Genomic DNA, 15,994 nt, shown 5'->3' on the forward strand with positions numbered 1-15,994 from the left:
ACTTTCTGTTTTTGTATCATTCATCCTTGACCCAAAAATACATAAGGACACCAAACGACAAATGTCTGCTCTCCCCAGTTTCTACACACACACACACACACACACACATATATATATATATATATATATACACGCACATAATGTGATGTGCTCTTGCATAATTTTAAGGTATTCATCTACATTTAACATCAAGTTAAATGAACTAAATGTTGGACTGAACATTCTGAGTGGGAAATTTTCCTTTGCATCTGAGAATTTAAATGTTAAATAAAACGTAGGGAAGCTGTGTTGTGTGGGCCGCTGAAGAGGAGGTACTGCTGGCCCACCACCACCAGAGGGCGCCCTGCCTGGAGTGCGGGCTCCAGGCACCAGAGGGCGCCGCCGCCTCACGTGAGCAGCTACGGTGACAGCTGTCACCCATCACCTGAGACAGCTGACGGCAATCATCTGTGGGGTATATCAGCAGGACGGCACCTCCACCTCATTGCCGAGATATCGTTTCTACCTATGAGGTAACGTATCAAAGCTGACGGAGTGTATCCTTTTGGATTAGTGTATAGCTTGTGGAGTACTGTTCCAACGAGAGGTGGAGGTAACTTCCCTGCTGTTCGGAGTCTTGGGTGCAAACGCGCCCCCATCTAACTGTTCTTTGTTCCTCGCCAGCAGTACCAGGTCCGACACGCGGAGGCAGTGGCCACCTGGGAGTTCGGGACTTGGCGGCTCCAGTATTTCCGGGGTCCTGTGGCGGAGGAAGCCGTGTGGTTCGGGTCTTACCTTGGAGAGGCGTCTCCTATCTTCGAGCCTGCCCACACGACACTTTTGTGAATTGACTGTTGTCCATTTCGTGATTGGTTGTATTCGTTGTGCACGTTCACAACAGTAAAGCCTTGTTATTTGACTTTCTCCATTGTCCGTTCATTTGCGCCCCCTGTTGTGGGTCCGTGTACTGACACTTTCCCAACAAGCTGTTGCTACAAACAGCAATCTGTAAATGCTTCAGGAGACGTGTGCACAATATGAAAAATTGCTGCAAATAAATTATTGATGCAGTTTCTGCACTTAAAGCTTCTGAAAAATAAAGAAAACCTCCTAAGTGTCTAATATTAAACGTAAAACATCTAACCATTTTTCACCTTTACATTTCTTGTAGAAAATTCTCTCTGTGCCTCTCTCCATTCTCGGACACATAAATAATCAATTTCAGTAACTGTCGCAAATGCATTAACACACTCACTGAACAGCTAAAAACACACTGTATGTTCCCGTCATCTCTTAACTTGTTGCCATTTACGATAAATTGCATTCTTGTATTTTAATCATGTAGATTTGATCCCTCAGTGAAGCCAGCAGAAGTGATGGGCCTTATGGCTCTCTGAGTATGTCCTGAAGACACATCTTCTCCCCGGGCTTAGTGCTATTTTGTTGTAAACTGTAGTTCACCACTCCTGCTCCTGGAGATCACCTTCTCTGCATGTTATCTAACTCTTCCCGCTCCACCCACTGCTAATTAACAAACTCAGGTGTGTCCAGCCAATCATGAGTGAGCAAACATCACACTTGACTGATCTCCAGGAGCATAGTTGGTGGTCCTTTTGGAAGACCTTTTGCTTGGGAGGAAGTAATGCCTTAAAGATTCTAATCATGGAGCAAAATTATACAGAAGCTGTGTGACTATTTTTAGGTAATACCGTATAGTCAATCCATTTTTTCTTTGCAAGTGGCTGTTTTCTCAAAGCGTATGATTTGCTTTGACCGGGCTGCTCTGTGGGACATATTGACCAAGTTTGCAGGATCCCTAAGAGGTTGGTGGAAATTATACCTGGCTGACACATGTACTGTGTGCTGTACAGGGCAAAGGAAGTCTCTGACTTCTTCCCAGTGAATTGTGGCATTCATCAGGGCTGTGATCTGGTTCTCCTTCTATTCAATGTTTGTATCAACTAAAGTGTTAATAGGGTAGTGGAAACCAACAACTTAGGTGCCTTTGATTGAAAAGAAAGGCTCACTGAGCTTGACATGGCAGAAGATGCTGTGATCTTTGGGGAATTAATGCTCTGACTGCAGCACTTGAGAAGCTGAGTCTGGGTTTATGATTGTCCTGGATCAAGCCTAAGATCCAGAACTTTTATTAGTTCCTGGACTTTCAATCAGAAGTATATCTATAAGTGGTGAAGTGTCACAGGGATATTTACTTATCTAGCCAGTGACATTCATGTCTCTGGGTCCTCAGCCTTTGAGATCAAGAGACACCTGGAAAGAGCTTATGGAGTCATAAGGTTACTCAGCAACCTGTCTGCTGTCCAGTATCTGTATAAAGTATCGCAATACATATGCAGGACAATGAAGGTCCAAGACTTTATGGTCCTGTTGCTTCTTTTCTTCCTGCATGGTTTTGAGGCTTGGATGCTTACCAGTGACCAACAGCAACTTGATGTCTTTGGTACTACGTCTATGAGGAGGATCTTTGAATTCCATTAGAATGACTTTGTGCCAAAAGAATGATTATTTTGGGAGACTCAGATGAAGAGTATGACTTGCATTGCAAGGGAGCATCAACTACAACATGTCAGCCTTGTGATGCATTTCTCTGGGCATGATACTGCACACAGGTGCCTCAATGTTGAGGACCCCAGTGGCTGGAGACTGCCAAGGGAACACCCAACTTGCATGTGGCTGTGGCAAATAGACAGCTACTTCAGAGAGGTGGGGATGGACTAGTTGTCTGCCTGGGTGGTTGCCACCCAGGACACAAGGCAGTTCCACAGTATAGTGGATGCAGTGACTTGTGGCACCCTGCTTGTGAACTCAACTTGACTTAATCAGCACCACTACATTGGAGATTGTATGAAAAAGAATGACTGTATTTCTATAGCACTTTTCCATCCAATTGATGCTCAAAGCACTTTATAATGATGCCTCACATTAAAGACCATGCACATTAAAATTGACAAATTGACTCAAACCATTGTGAATCGATGCATTTTGGAACTATCTGAAAGGTCCGCGTTTAGTAAAATTTGGAAATGGGCTACTTTGCGGATTTGAGCTCTCCACTTACGGGGGGCCTACGTTGCGCTTATATATCAGGTGCAACATAGGTCAGCAAGTGTGTGACATCATATCAGGGAGTGGCCTGGCTAGATTAACAGTCCGCCATATGGCAGTTACGCTCTTTATGTGACTTATATGAAAATAACAATCCAGATATTTTAAATCACCAAGGTATGCAGAACCTATACTACGAGATGGTTATTCATTGTATTGCATTTGATTGCGGCAATGTGGCCAAAACTGGAGTTTCCCTTCACAAATTCCCTGCGTAGAAAAATTAACAAGATGCATCGGCAGGAGTTGTCAAGTGGACGTGAAAGGACTGGGATGGTTCCACAAAAAAAAAAAAAAAAAAAAAAAATGACCATGCCATTTCACTGAAGACAGCTACATAAAGAAGATGCAGTCTGACATGCAGGTAGACGTGTTCCTGAAGCTGAAGATGGACCCCACCCCCAGCATTTACCCCCAAGGTACCTGCACCACACTATCTATTTTGACAGACATGTACAAGAAAATTAGTCAGTCTGCCAATCTGTCATAATGCCTCCACATAATCAGGAAAGGATATTTTATTTCAAGGTGTATGATCTTTCGGGGTGCATATCTTATACATGCAGTCTGTCAGAGGCTTCATTTGATCATACGACTATTTCAACATGAAACTTCAAAAGCCAGCGGTCCAAGGTGTTACTCATTGAAAATCAGGATTAGGAAAATAACATTAACGATTACCCAACTAAATTACTGGCCAATACAGATCTTCCAAGCACCTAGCTTCCTCGCCATGTTCGCTGTCACTGTTTTTGTCCAATTCCTCATCTATCTTCTTCTGACCGTTCTGGCTTGAACCTGTAAATCCATATGCCACTTGGGTTCTCTACTGTCAAAATTTCTTCAATTTGGTCAATTTCATTATCATCAAGAGAAATATCGGATGAAAAGAAATCAATAATGGTTGTCCATGCATTGATGTGATGCAGCAGCACACATTCTCACCAGTATTCTCATATTTCACATTGAAATATCACATTCTCATATTTCAGGTGCAATGTGGGACCAAATAAGGAACTAATTAAATTGACACAGAGCGATTTGGCAAAAATACACCAACTATTCTGGCTTTATATAGAACAGCCTTCAAGGAAACAATAGATTTCTGGACCTTTGCATGTGGCCTTTAACTTTTCCAGCCAAGGCTGGTACTCATTTTTTACATCCAGGTGGACTGAGACATGCACATTAAGTGTCTTGTTCAAGGACACAGACCAGTAGCATGCACAGGATTCAAACCCAGGTCTACATATTGCCAGGCCAGCTAATTATCCACTGAGCTCCCACTCTGGAGAATGTTTAAAAGAAATTGCAATGAATTACTAGGGATGGAAGAATACACTCGCTTCATGATAAGATACATATCACAATACTCCTATCATAACTTGATACATATCATGATACATAATTACAGTGCTGTTCACACTAATGTAGAAAGTAGTCTGTGGCAATTGCTTAATTTTAAAGAAACAAATTATTCTGAAGGGTAAAATGTAATTCTACAAGAAGACTCAACGGGTTAAAGAAAGTGATTCATCACATACAGTAGTGTTCAGAATAATAGTAGTGCTAAGTGACTAAAAGGTTTTGAGTATATTTCTTATTGTTACATGGGAAACAAGGTACCAGTAGATTCAGTAGATTCTCACAAATCCAACAAGACCAAGCATTCATAATATACACACTCTTAAGGCTATGAAATTGGGCTATTAGTAAAAAAAAAAAAGTAGAACAGGGGGTGTTCACAATAATAGTAGCATCTGTTGTTGACGCTACAAACTCAAAACTATTATGTTCAAACTGCTTTTTTAGCAATCCTGTGAATCACTAAACTAGTATTTAGTTGTATAACCACAGTTTGTCATGATTTCTTCACATCTGCGAGGCATTAATTTTGTTGGTTTGGAACCAAGATTTTGCTTGTTTACTAGTGTGCTTGGGGTCATTGTCTTGTTGAAACACCCATTTCAAGGCCATGTCCTCTTCAGCATAAGGCAACATGACCTCTTCAAGTATTCTGACATATCCAAACTGATCCATGATACCTGGTATGTGATATATAGGCCCAACACCATAGTAGGAGAAACATGCCCATATCATGATGCTTGCACCACCATGCTTCACTGTCTTCACTGTGAACTGTGGCTTGAATTCAGAGTTTGGGGGGTCGTCTCACAAACTGTCTGCGGCCCTTGGACCCAAAAAAGAACAATTTTACTCTCATCAGTCCACAAAATATTCCTCCATTTCTCTTTAGGCCAGTTGATGTGTTCTTTGGCAAATTGTAACCTCTTCTGCACATGTCTTTTATTTAACAGAGGGACTTTGCGGGGGATTCTTGCAAATAAATTAGCTTCACACAGGCGTCTTCTAACTGTCACAGCACTTACAGGTAACTCCAGACTGTCTTTGATCATCCTGGAGCTGATCAATGGGTGAGCCTTTGCCATTCTGGTTAGTCTTCTATCCATTTTGATGGTTGTTTTCCGTTTTCTTCCACGCGTCTCTGTTTTTTTTTTGTCCATTTTAAAGTACTGAGATCATTGTAGATGAACAGCCTATAATTTTTTGCACCTGCGTATAAGTTTTCCCCTCTCCAATCAACTTTTTAATCAAACTACGCTGTTCTTCTGAACAATGTCTTGAACGTCCCATTTTCCTCAGGCTTTGAAAGAGAAAAGCATGTTCAACAGGTGCTGGCTTCATCCTTAAATAGGGGACACCTGATTCACACCTGTTTGTTCCACAAAATTGATGAACTTACTGACTGAATGCCACACTACTATTATTGTGAACACCCCCTTTTCTACTTTTTTTTACTAATAGCTCAATTTCATAGCCTTAAGAGTGTGCATATCATGAATGCTTGGTCTTGTTGGATTTGTGAGAATCTACTGAATCTACTGGTACCTTTTTTCCCATGTAACAATAAGAAATATACTCAAAACCTGGATTAATCTTTTTTAGACATATAGCTGTTGTGTGGGCCGCCAGAAGAGGAGGTACTGCTGGCCCACCACCAGAGGGCGCCCTGCCTGAAGTGCGGGCTTCAGGCACGAGAGGGCGCTGCCGCCATGGACACAGCCGGGGTTGACAGCTGTCACTCATCAACTCATGACAGCTGTCACCCATCTCCACTTCATCAATCCACTCCATAAAAGCCGGACGTCATCTCCACCTCGCTGCCGAGATATCATCTACCTGTGAAGGTAATTTCTCTGCTGACTTAAACTTAAATAATAGTCTGAACTCTTTTGCAGCCGTTTTCCTGTGGTGTGCCTTATCAGCTGTATTGGCGTTTGGTGTGAACAGCGATGGCTACGCTTCACACCCAATCCAGATAAGTGGTTTAACAGGAGCTGCACGAGTGTGTGATTAGAGGTGGAGGTGACTTTCCACCTTCTGACTGTTTTGTTACTGGGTGTGCACACACCCACATCTCACTGTTTGTGCTCCTCGCCAGCAGTACCAGATCCGACAGTCGGGGACGGTGATCACCTGGGAATTCGGGACTTGGCGGCTCCAGTATTCACCGGGTTCTGTGGCGGTGGAAATCGTGTGGTTCCGGCTCTTCTCAGGACAGATGTCTTCTATCCTCGAGCCTGCCCACACGTCACCTTTGTGTATTGACTGCTATCAGATTCTGTGATTGTCTGTATAATCGTTGTGCACATTCACAACATTAAATTGTTACCTTTTGGCTCATCTATTGACCGTTCATTTGCGCCCCCTGTTGTGGGTCCGTGTCACTACACTTTCCCCAACAGGATATCTCGGCCAGCGTCATGGATCCCGAGGGGCGTCAACCATCTGTTGGACAGCCAATGGAAGAGCAGGGTGCACAGGCTGGAGGCGTGATTGGTGAGTTGCAGCACATCCTCACCGCCTTTACCGCTCCGATGGACCTGATGACCGAGCAACACATCATCGCAGGTGGAAGCGCGCGCTCAGGGCGCTGCTGCAGCTCCTCCTCCTGCCGACCCGGTGCCGAATACAGACATTCCACTGGTCATTCAACAAACCCCCCCACCATCCCCTGAAGCATACATAAGCCCCCCAGAGCCGTACGGAGGTTGTGTGGAGATGTGCGTGGACTTTCTTATGCAGTGTTCGCTCGTCTTTGCACAACGTCCCGTGATGTACGCGTCTGACGCCAGTAAGGTGGCTTACGTGATTAATTTGCTTCGAGGTGAGGCACGCGCTTGGGCTACAGCATTTTGGGAACAAAGTTCACGGCTCCTTGCCTCTTATACTGGGTTTGTGAGGGAGCTCAGAACTGTTTTTGATCACCCTAACAGAGGTAAAACCGCGTCTACCGTGCTGCTGTCAATGAGACAGGGGCGCCGGAGCGCAGCCGAATATGCAGTCGACTTCCGCATCACGGCTGCGAGATCCGGCTGGAATATGACTGCGCTCCGCGCCACCTTCATAAACGGACTGTCGTCGGTCCTGAAGGAGCACCTGGTGGCTAAGGAGGAACCACGGGATTTGGCTGAGCTTATCGATTTGGTTATATGATTGGACAATCGGTTAGAAGAACGCTGACGAGAGCGAGGCGAAGGGCGTGGTCAGGCACAAGCCGTCCCTCTTCCTCCCGGGTCCGAAAGGGAGCTGGCTTCCCCACGCTCCACAGCCACAGCGCTCCGTGTGGCTACAGCTCCCCCTGCTGACAATGCTAGGAACACGAGCAGGGCCACATTCAGACAGAGGAGGCTGGTCCGCGGGGAGTGCTTTGTCTGCGGCTCGAGTGAGCATCAGCAGAGAGACTTCCTCAAACGGTCAAAACACAAATGCCCACCTTTAGAGACTGGGCTGAGGGGGGGTCAGAACATTCACGTGGGTCATACACATCTTTCAACACGACTCCCAGTTACAATCCTGAGCGGGGATTTAACCCTTCAAGCCCCAGCACTGGTGGACACAGGGTCAGAAGGGAATCTGCTGGATAGCAGATGGGCAAGGGAGGTAGGGCTCCCTCTGGTGGCGCTTTCTTCGCCAGTGAAGGTGCGAGCACTAGATGGCACTCTTCTCCCTTTTATCACACACAAGACACTACCTGTAACCCTGGTAGTGTCTGGGAATCACCGGGAGGAGATTGAGTTTTTTGTAACTCCTTCTACCTCCCGCGTGATTTTGGGCTTCCCATGGATGATTAAACACAATCCCCGGATTGATTGGCCATCTGGGGTTGTGGCTCAGTGGAGCGAAACCTGCCACCGGAATTGTTTAGGATCCTCGGTTCCTCACGGTGTAAATGCTAATGAGGAGGTTAAAGTCCCTCCCAATCTGACGGCGGTGCCGGTTGAGTACCACGAGCTTGCTGACGTCTTCAGCAAGGATCTGGTGCTCACCCTTCCCCCGCACCGTCCGTACGATTGTGCCATTGATTTGGTCCCGGGCGTTGAGTTCCCGTCCAGCAGGCTGTACAATCTCTCACGTCCTGAGCGCAAATCAATGGAGACCTACATCCGGGACTCATTAGCTGCCGGGCTGATCTGGAATTCCACCTCCCCGATGAGTGCAGGTTTCTTTTTTGTGGGCAAGAAAGATGGCGGACTCCGTCCATGCATTGATTACAGGGGGCTGAACGACATAACGGTTCGTAATCGATACCCTTTACCCCTGTTGGATTCAGTGTTCACGCCCCTGCATGGAACCCAAAGTTTCACCAAACTGGACCTTAGGAATGCGTACCACCTGGTTCGGATCCGGAAGGGAGACGAATGGAAGACAGCATTCAACACCCCATTAGGTCATTTTGAGTACCTGGTCATGCCGTTCGGCCTCACTAACGCCCCCGCGACGTTCCAAGCATTGGTAAACGACGTCTTGCGGGACTTCCTGCACCGATTCGTCTTCGTATATCTGGATGACATACTCATCTTTTCCCCGGACCCTGAGACTCATGTCCAGCATGTACGTCAGGTCCTGCAGCGGTTGTTGGAGAACCGGCTGTTTGTGAAGGGCGAGAAGTGTGAGTTTCACTGCACCTCTTTGTATTCCTGGGGTTCATCATCTCCTCCAACTCCGTCGCCCCTGATCCGGCCAAGGTTGCAGCGGTGAGAGATTGGCCCCAACCAACAAGCCGTAGGAAGCTGCAACAGTTCCTCGGCTTTGCAAATTTCTACAGGAGGTTCATTAAGGGCTACAGTCAGGTAGTTAGCCCCCTGACAGCCCTGACCTCTCCAAAAGTCCCCTTCACCTGGTCAGATCGGTGTGAAGCCGCGTTCAAGGAGTTGAAACGCCGGTTCTCATCTGCGCCAGTTCTGGTGCAGCCCGACCATAGCCGCCAGTTTGTGGTTGAAGTGGATGCCTCTGACTCAGGGATAGGAGCCGTGCTATCCCAGAGCGGAGAGACCGATAAGGTTCTTCACCCGTGTGCCTACTTTTCTCGCAGGTTGACCCCAGCTGAACGGAACTATGACGTCGGCAATCGAGAACTCCTTGTGGTGAAAGAGGCTCTTGAGGAGTGGAGACACCTGTTGGAGGGAGCGTCTGTGCCGTTCACGGTTTTCACTGACCATCGGAACCTGGAGTATATCAGGACCGCCAAGCGGCTGAACCCCAGGCAAGCCCGCTGGTCACTGTTCTTCGGGCATTTTGACTTCCGGATCACCTATCGCCCCAGGACCAAGAACCAGAGATCGGATGCCTTGTCCCGGGTACACGAAGATGAAGTCAAGACGGAGCTGTCGGATCCACCGGAGTCCATCATTCCTGAGTCCACTATCATGGCCACCCTCACCTGGGACGTGGAGGAGACCGTCCAGGAGGCCCTGGCATGGAGCCCGGACCCAGGAACCGGTCCGAAGAACCGTTTATACGTCCCACCAGAGGCCAGAGCTGCGGTCTTGGACTTCTGTCACGGTTCCAAGCTCTCCTGTCATCCGGGGGTGCGAAGGACCGTGGCAGCTGTCCAGCAGCGCTTCTGGTGGGCGTCTATGGAGGCCGACATCCGGGAGTATGTCCAGGCCTGTACCACCTGTGCCAGGGGCAAGGCAGACCACACGAAGACACAAGGACTTCTGCAGCCTCTACCGGTGCCTCGTCGCCCCTGGTCCCACATTGGCCTGGACTTTGTCACGGGTCTCCCACCGTTCCAGGGCATGACGACCATCTTCACGATAGTGGACAGATTCTCCAAGGCGGCCCACTTCGTGGCCCTCCGAAGCTCCCAATGGCCCAGGAGACAGCAGACCTCCTGGTCCGCCACGTCGTGCGTCTGTATGGGATACCAGCGGACATCGTCTCGGACCGTGGTCCTCAGTTCTCCTCACAGGTGTGGAGGAGTTTCTGCAGGGAACTGGGGGCCAGCGTGAGCCTCTCGTCCGGGTATCATCCTCAGACGAACGGACAGGCAGAGCGGGCCAACCAAGAACTTGAACAGGCTCTCTGCTGCGTCACGTCCGCGCACCCGTCGGCCTGGAGTGACCATCTGGCCTGGATCGAGTACACCCATAACAGCCAGGTGTCCTCTGCCACCGGCCTCTCCCCGTTCGAAGTGTGTCTGGGGTATCAGCCCCCACTGTTCCCCGTGGTGGAGGGAGAGGTCGGTGTGCCCTCAGTCCAGGCCCACCTGCGAAGATGCCGACAGGTGTGGCGTACCGCCCGCTCTGCCTTGTTGAAGGCCCGGACAAGGGCTAGGGCCCATGCAGACCACCGGCGTTCCCCGGCCCCTGCTTACCAGCCCGGGCAGGAGGTATGGTTATCAACGAAGGACATCCCCTTACAAGTGGACTCCCCTAAGCTGAAGGAACGTTACATTGGACCATTCCAGATCCTCAAAGTCCTCAGTCCGGCCGCAGTGAAGCTGGTCCACCCAGTCTTTCATGTCTCACATGTCAAGCCATACCACACCTCCACCCTCTGCACTCCTGGACCGGCACCGCCTCCTGCCCAGATCATCGACGGGGAGCCTGCATGGACAGTGCGCAGGCTCCTGGACGTCCGTCGTAAGGGCCGGGGGTTTCAGTATTTGGTGGACTGGGAGGGGTATGGACCAGAAGAACGCTCCTGGGTGAAGAGGAGCTTCATTCTGGATCCGGCCCTCCTGGCCAATTTCTACCATCGACACCCCGATAAACCTGGTCGGGCGCCAGGAGGCGCCCGTTGAGGGGGGGGTCCTGTTGTGTGGGCCGCCAGAAGAGGAGGTACTGCTGGCCCACCACCAGAGGGCGCCCTGCCTGAAGTGCGGGCTTCAGGCACGAGAGGGCGCTGCTGCCATGGACACAGCCGGGGTTGACAGCTGTCACTCATCAACTCATGACAGCTGTCACCCATCTCCACTTCATCAATCCATGCCATAAAAGCCGGACGTCATCTCCACCTCGCTGCCGAGATATCATCTACTTTCTAAGGTAATTTCTCTGCTGACTTAAACTTAAATAATAGTCTGAACGCTTTTGCAGCCATTTTCTGTGGTGTGCCTTATCAGCTGGATTGGCGTTTGGTGTAAACAGCGACGGCTACGCTTCACACCCAATCCAGATAAGTGGTTTAACAGGAGCTGCACGAGTGTGTGATTAGAGGTGGATGTGACTTTCCACCTTCTGTTTTGTTACTGGGTGTGCACACACCCACATCTCACTGTTTGTGCTCCTCGCCAGCAGTACCAGATCCGACAGTCGGGGACGGTGATCACCTGGGAATTCGGGACTTGGCGGCTCCAGTATTCACCGGGTTCTGTGGCGGTGGAAATCGTGTGGTTCCGGCTCTTCTCAGGACAGACGTCTTCTATCCTCGAGCCTGCCCACACGTCACCTTTGTGTATTGACTGCTATCAGATTCTGTGATTGTCTGTATAATCGTTGTGCACATTCACAACATTAAATTGTTACCTTTTGGCTCATCTATTGACCATTCATTTGCGCCCCCTGTTGTGGGTCCGTGTCACTACACTTTCCCCAACAATAGCACTACTATTATTCGGAACACTACTGTAAGTGAGGACAGAGTTATACATTTGATCAGGCCTCAGTCCCCATCGCAGTGGTGGGGTGAGCTGAGATGATCTTGAGTCCCGCCAACGGAGGAGGCAGGGGGTGAAACCCATCCCCCGCTGCAGACAAGGACCAACTGGTGGCGATAGGCGGCAGAGGGAGCGTCAGGCGGGGAACTGAAAAAACAGTGACAGTCTAGTGACACACATGAAGGATGTGCCTTCGTCCAAGTGGTTTGTGGTGATTGTTAACGGTAGCACGTTTCTGGCCAAAGTCAATTAGCTGATTGTGAGAGACGTTGAATTGTGTCTTGTGGGAGAATTTGCGCTAAGCTTTATTTCTCAATGTGATATGCTAACTACATTTTACAAAGTCTTCTGAAAGAGGTCAGAGTGAAATTTCAAGGTGTCACAAGATACGATTCGATACAGGCTTCACGTTTCGATTATTTCAGTAAGTGATGCATTATTCCGCCCCTATTAAATCCACATCTTTCAGTTCATGGTGATGTGATACAGGAGGGAAATGGTTTTGCATGTTTCCAATAAATTCACACCACGACCAAGATTGTTCAGCCAGTCCAAGAACTTGCTTTGTGGTTGGGCTTGTGACGTAGCAGCTCGTGCACAGTGGGAAACAGTGGGATGGTTGTTAGCAGGATTACTCAAAAACAAATGAACCGCTGCATTTACATTGATTTCCTGGAGACATGAGGCCGCAGCGTACTTCATCAGACAGCCAATCAGACTGCCGAACACAGTCAATGCAAAGTCCCCTGAAGTGACAGTAACACAGCGCACGTGTGTGCACGTGTTGCCACAACAATAGTAAACTGGTGATCAGTGTCGTTCACTGCGCCGCGTAAAGCGATTTTCTATTCAAAACTAAAAAAAAAAAAAAAAAAAAAATCATGGGCTTTTAGCTGTGTGCGTGTCTGCTTATTCATCTACACGCACGCCCGTTTATGCGCGTGTGCCAGTAGATTTGTAATTTGACTCGCTGTGGCGGCGGCGGCAGGTAAAGGCCATCGCAGCTGTCACTCACCGCTATAACCGCGCGGATCTTACCGGTTCTCGCCTTTATATTATTTTCTGCTGGCGAGGCGCGCACGCCTGGCGCGCGCGAGAGCTCTGTCCGAGGTGCTGCAGCAGCAGCAGCGCGCGCCGCCCCGCCCACCCCTCGTTTCTCCTCCTCGCCGTCGCTCACTCGCTCGCGAGACCACGTGACGCTGCCGCTGCCGAGTCTCGCGCGGAGAGCATCAGACTGCACCTTTTCCTCCCGGTGAGAGAAAGAGAGGAGCGAGAGAAGAGAGACGGACTGTGAGTTCCGGAGGAGGAGAGCAGCAGCAGTAAGCAGCCGTGTGGCCTCGAAGCGAGCACCGTCGTCACCGTGTCCGGTAGGGCGCGCGGCTCTGCCCTCTTCCCGGCGCGCGGAGGTTCTCCTCAAATGGGGGAAGAGAAATCCATGAGTCGCGCGCGGCGCTACGGAACTACAGGGTGCGCGTGAGGTAGGTCGGGTTGTGTGTATGTATGTGTGTGTGTGTGTGTGTGTGTGTGTGTGGCGGCGGGAGGAGGGAGGCTTTTATGGTGCTATTTACCAGTTTTAAACACAATACTCTGACAGGTTGGGGTGAATTAGCGCAGTTAGCAGTGAAAACAAAAACAATTACCGTTCCAGCCTGATGAGTGCTCGGGTGTCTAATTAGGTGATGGTTGAACCGCCGGGGAAGCCTCGCGGGCGCGCTCCGGTACTGAAGAGGAAGAAAAAAATGGAGAGGAGCTGCAGCCGCAAATTGAGAATCGATATTCCAACCGCATTCATTCACCGAGCCTTTCAATAGCGCAGTGTCGCAGCTTTTTCGCCTTTTTTTTTTGTGGACTTCAAAACTATTAATGGTGTGTTTTCGAAATGTGCGCGCGCAGCAATGTGAACCGTTAATTCGATAAAGCGCGTTTTTGAGTCATCCGCCGCAGCGCGTGTGCGCGCGGTGAAACGCTCTGGTTCTTTGTGATGTAGCCGATCAAAATCTGGCGGCGGGCGCGAGGTGCTCTCCTGCCTCCCAGCACCCCCCACCCCCACCCCCACCCTCACCCTAAATATATATAAAATAAAAAGGTTTGTGGTGATATGAGACGTGACAGCGTTAAGCTTCACGTTGTCACACCAGAGCAGCCATATGCCGCCTTATTAAAATCTCCTGCAGCATGATGGGAGCTCTACAGCAGAAGACCCTCGACGATCGCGTGCGCGTGCGTGCCTCCACTGTATCTGTTAGTCATTGTTGTCATAGCTCAGGTTTAGCAGGGGTGTAGCTACGGGGTGGGGTGATGTGGGCGCTGTATATCTTCTCAATCCACTCTGCACCCAAAGCCTGAAGTGCTACAGAATAGTTTCTGGGTGTTATGTTTTCAAAGTTCTGCAGTATCCTATTTGAACCTAATACACGCTGAAGATGTGGTAAAATGTTGTTTCATCTTCACAGAAAATGGGAAATCTGTCATTTTTATGTCAGATCTGGGAGCATACACTGCTGCCAGCCATTGCCGCATCCCCCACACTCAGGGAACCACCCAGGCAGGCAACCCATCCATCCCTCCTCCTCGAAAGTAGCCGTGTTTCAGGTGAAACTTGGGCGTCCCCTTGGCTTTCTCCTGCGCCTGGGTTCCTCAACACTAAACCATCTATCTGCATACAGGATCATGCCCCCGAAAAATGTGCCACGTGGCTGAAATGTCATAGCTGATGTTCCCTCACAGCACACGTGATACGTGTCATCTGATTCTCCTGAAGTAACTGTTGATTTGACACAGTCATTCCAGTGGTACCCAAAGATAAATCACTTGCTTGCATCACCAACACAGCAGTTAACTCATAAAACCAAACCTTTTAAAGATGTCATCCCATTTAATTTACTGCAATACTGACAAAATTTACTTCATCTTGAGATCTAGTTTGCATTTATTTATGTTGTTTATTGTGAAATTAGTGTTAATTTTAATCAGATTTAAACAACTATTAAACCCAAATAGGGCAACTCATTTGCAGCTTAGCCCCCATTTATTGCTGGTAAACTGTTTATTATTATTTTTTTTTGGGGGGGGGGGTCCATAAAGGCAAGGTTCAAAGTTTACATTCCACCTTGTAACAATGCCAAGTCTTTTCAACTACTCATTTTGCTAAACAATGTAAAAACATTGTAACTGGCATGGCATCTGATACAGTGTAACGGAGGCCAGCAGGTGTCGCTGTGCAGATGTAGTTAGTAAATCTCACTCCCAACAGCTCAAAAGGATTCTCTGGTGACAAGGCCAGAGCCGTGGGTTTTAGCCTTCTGGTTAGAGAGTCCGACTCCCATGCCGGAGATCATGAGTTTGCGTCCCGAGGGGAGCGAATGGGCGGAGTCATAACAACACAACGCAGAGTGCAGCCGCTACAACAGCAGACCTATTTGAGTTTGTCTCACCTGTCCAGCAGGTATCCAGCAAAACCTTCATGTGAAATATGTCCAGATTTTATCTTTTCTTTTCACCAGGATCCTTCAATTGTGCGTAATCTTTGTCACTTTTAGTCACAATTGAAAGCCTACCATATTTGTTTGACTCCGTGATGTTGATGCTGACCAAGTTTGCCATTCAAGGACTGGGGGACCCCCCCTTCACAGTGTGATCTATGACGTCTCTACAGAAAGTGTGTCATGGTGCCTTGTCACTATATTTTAATCCATGTGGGTCAAAATCCCACATTGTCTCTAGACAAAGCAAAGTTTGGTCATATTGTTGAAATATTATTGTGAATCCTGTATTTTAGTACAAAGGAACAAAAGTATGTTGGAGCAGAAAAATGGTCAAAAAAGGAGGTGGAGGACTACACCTTTAATCCTGTCCTCTTCCATAAAACTGTATCTGCAGGAAATGCTTCAAATTAAGGAAGTGCAGGTGAATGATGTTTTA

This window comes from Thalassophryne amazonica, chromosome 18 (assembly GCF_902500255.1).
Source record: "Thalassophryne amazonica chromosome 18, fThaAma1.1, whole genome shotgun sequence".
Classification (NCBI taxonomy): Eukaryota; Metazoa; Chordata; class Actinopteri; order Batrachoidiformes; family Batrachoididae; genus Thalassophryne; species Thalassophryne amazonica.